Consider the following 4,304-nt stretch of genomic DNA (forward strand, 5'->3'; position numbering starts at 1 on the left):
AGGAAGGAATTAATGAATGAGAAGAACAAATGTGGTAAACATGGATTACTGATTTAGTTTTTTGGAGGGGGGGGTCAGATGACCATTTTATATATATGAAGAGAAGGTAAGTTGGGGAAGGTAGTAAGGGAAGTAAGAGGAAAGGGAAGATGGCAAAGTGAAGGTGACAAGGCCACACAAACAAACAGAGAAGACAGACAAGACTGAAAGAAGAGGCAGTGACACATTCAGGGATAGGGAAGACAAAAATGAGCGAGGTACAAGACACACATAGGAAAATAAATTGTGATGGGGAGAATTAGACAAGAAACAGAGGTGGGCAAAGACGCAAAAGGGAAGGGAACACTGGGATGGGAGAGATGACGGGGTGCACAGCTACAATCCCTGTCAGCTGTGACTCATTGGGAGTTTATTTTCCACAGTGACTTCCTCACCACTGGATCTTCAATGGTGATGCCAGTGTGGGGGGAGGGACGTGACTCCACAAGTTGCTGGAAAGCAGCCTCAAGCCAGATGACTTGGGCATCCAGCTGCCTGTCACTAATCCCTCTAATAATTTTCTCCAGCTGCATCTGAGTGACATATATGTCACCTGGGTCTACTTCAGTAGACCAAAATTACACTTAATCGAAACTTACTTTACTGAGATGACATCATCGAAATTTGAATAAACCAAAGTTTCACATTACCACATTTTTTTACAGGGAATGGAGGCATTTGGCCAACATGGGGAAATTTTCCCTCTTCTCCACTGTAGTGTGACCTTAGAGTTGATATATTTAGTTGGGAGGTGTGGGGGCATAACCCTCCACTTGGGTGGGTTTGACATAGTGCGGTGTGTTTTTATGTTGAATGTTGGCCAAGCGCCTCCATTCCCTGTAAAAAATGCAGTAAAGTGAGGCTTTGGTTTATTCAAAGTTCAGTAATGTTGTCTCGATACAAGTTAAGTTTTGATTAAGTGTAATTTCAGACTACTGAAGTAGACCCATGTCAGCTACGCTCAGTTCCCACTGTTGGTGCTGCTAAAGGGTGGAGGTGACAGTGGCAACTGGGGGCACTGCTCCCTGTAGTGTTGGTGGAAGTGGCATACTAGACATTTGTGGGGGGGTCGACAGGGTTACTGGTCTGGATGCTGCTGTGTATAACTGAAAAAGAAATGGAGAGAAAAAAAATAAAAATGTATATATTGGAAAGGATGCCGAGAAAGAAGGTTGGGAAGAGAAAAATACAAATACAGTGAAAAATTGAAGGTAAAACATCTAAGTGTGATGACTTTACCTGTAATGTAATGCAAAGATCATGAAACATTTCACCATAACAATGAAGTGCCGATAACCAACACTTATTGGACATAAACCCACAGCCTTCATCACCTGTAACTTCAAATGTTACACTACATTGGGAGCCTGAAAGAAATCTGCAATGAATCACATATGAATGGTGTATGTCACACACTTACATCATGAAAGAAGCAGCAATATTTAACCCCTAAGAGTCCTGAGTCCATGGCCTTTATGTCACTGCTTTTACATGGTGAGCTGTATCAGGAGTCTGAGAGAAACATACACTTGCAGAATGAAAGAGGCAACAATATCCAGCTTCTGTGGGACTTGAACCCAAAGCCTTCACCATCTGTAATCTCCAAGGCACTGCATCAGAAATGAGAGAGAAACACATACTAACAGTGTGTGCTGCACACTTGCAGAATGAAAGAAATTTACAGTAACTAATGCGTAGGGGACTTAAACCAACAACACTCCTCATTCACGGTGTCAAAGGCACTTCATTTACATGTTGAGCTGCATCAGCAGTGTAAGAATATTTGCACTGAAACACATGTTAATACCACACTTGTAGAATGACAACTCTACCTTGGGAATGTAACCCACTGCCAATATTATAGTAGAACAGCAGTACCTCAACATGTTGAGCTACTTGCATTGGTGCAGAAAAGCCTTGGGCCAGTGACATCTGTGCTATACTGCCCTCATTCAGTAATGAACATGTCACCGAAGGGACAATACTGTAGTTAAGTGTGCAACACCTATCTCCCTTTTTGCTGAACACACTATATATAGGCAGTTATATTTCCTAACATATCCACTGCACTTGCAGTAAACTATCAGCATAGCATTTTATCCAGCATGACGTTTTAGGATGCATCCTTAAGAGTTTGATTGTTTACAATACAGCTTGCTTGGATGGTTACAATGTCTGTATGGTTTATAACACATCTGGCTACTTGTACATATGAAACAATTAAGTTCTACTCCATACATTTGATATTGTTGCAATCCAGGAGAAATGTCCATACCTATTCTCAGTACTGGTATGACACGTGACTTATTTGTTTACATTCCTCTCAACCTCTTAGCTCAAAAATTCTGGACAAAGCTAAAAATAATGGGTGGACAAAGTCCCAAAAATAGGAACAAATTTTAAATATTGCTCTTATAAACTTAGAAAGTTGCTAGAATAAAGAGTCTTGTGTTACCATGCATTTTCTGACACGCAAATGCCTGTCATTAGTTAGTGAATTAAATCCTCACTGATTTGTCACGAAAATACAGAAAACCACAAATTTTATAAGGAACAGACCAAAAATATGAGTAAAAAATCTGGACATTCTGTAAAAATCTGGGCAGTTGAGAGGTATAGTTTGTTAGCATGTCAAGCTACATTACCTGTAATAGCTATACTCTCCCTGACATTTCCTGAGGTGTTGTGGCCTTCTCCTGTGCAGCTGCACAATTTTTTTTCAGTCTGTTCAGAGGTTAAGGCTAAAGAAATGCGATTCTGTTAGACATTGCACGTCAGACAGTGGCAATAAAAATATGGATGTTTAAGCCGTGACATACATACATCACATAGGTGGTGGCTGCTCCCTCACCTTGGCCTCCCATCATCCCAGGAGGTCAGGATTTCTATGACCAATGTAATGGTGGCAGCATATTTTACCATTACGGGGTATATCTGTAGCATGTGTAACATCTTGTGTAGGCTAGTCCTTCATCTGAAGCCTCCCATCATCCCAAGAGGTTGAGAGTTCTGTTTTATGTCCTTGTAATGGTGGCAGCATCTACATCATGAGGTATGCCTCTACATGTATAACATCTCGTAACAGGCTGCTTCAAGCTTCTGCCTTATTCTGTGGCCCTTGGTTTTGCTCATCAAGGAGCCTTGTCCTGTAATGCTGGCTCAGGAACTGTAGAAATATTTTTGCTTCTTCAAGACACCATCTTTGGGATTTAAACTCTTCTTTCAAAGCCATAGTTGGTAGTGTAATAGTGTTGAGAGAGACATACCTCAAAATTTGCGATCACACCTCTTTTCTTCAGAGCCATCTGCCACACAATTACACTCATCCAATTTGTGTGACTGGTGATGGAAAATTTCAATATACATTGTGTTATGATAATGGGTGTACATAAGAGCTGGAGGTGAGAAATGCAGCAGCATAGCTTGCTGCTATATAACTGCTATATAATGAACAGTAGCAGTGCTTGTACATGGGCACCGAAGGTGCTCTTCGCAAGCCTCTGTGCATGGTAGGGACAAGAAGAAAAAGTGTGTGAAAATCCTTAAGTGGCCATGAGAGAGAGATGTGCTTATCTATTTTTGAACAGATTCTTCTTCTTCTTTCGGCTTTTTCCCAGTTAGTAGTTGCCACAGCGGATCATCTGTCCACTCATGATTGGCAGTGGAGTTTTACGGTGTCGAGTTGCCAGCCCGGTGCCCAACCTTCCACAGAAGGCACACACATGCACACAGTCACACCCAGGGCCAATTTAGAGTGTGCAATCCACCTACTGCATGCCTTTGGGATGTGGGAGGAAACCGGAACACTCGGAGGAAACCCACGCGACCACAGGGAGGACATGCAGACTATGCACAGAAGGCACCCCAGCCAAGAATTGAACCAGAGAACCTCTTGCTGTGAGGTGGCAACACTAACCACTGCACCACCATGGCCACCCTCTATTTTTGAACAGATTAAAGGTCAGAAATTGAAGTATAGGTAAGAAATAAAAAGGGAAAGCAAGCAGAGTGTATAGCATAATATGCATGAAGAGAATATACATCAGGGTAGGAAGTAAAGGAAGTCAGAGGACGGTAAGACTAGGGTAGGTATCAGGGGGAGTAGACAAGACTGACAGAGGGTATGGCAGTACAATATGGGAGGTGGAGCACAATGCTGAAGGAGACACCAGACAAAAAGGTAGGAGAACACCATAAGTGGGGATAGGGTGGGGATTATCAGATGCACTCAATGCCAGTCTTAATCCAGTAGAACCTTACTTATC

This window comes from Protopterus annectens, chromosome 14.part0 (assembly GCF_019279795.1).
Source record: "Protopterus annectens isolate FY-2018-M chromosome 14.part0, PAN1.0, whole genome shotgun sequence".
Lineage (NCBI taxonomy): Eukaryota > Metazoa > Chordata > Ceratodontiformes > Protopteridae > Protopterus > Protopterus annectens.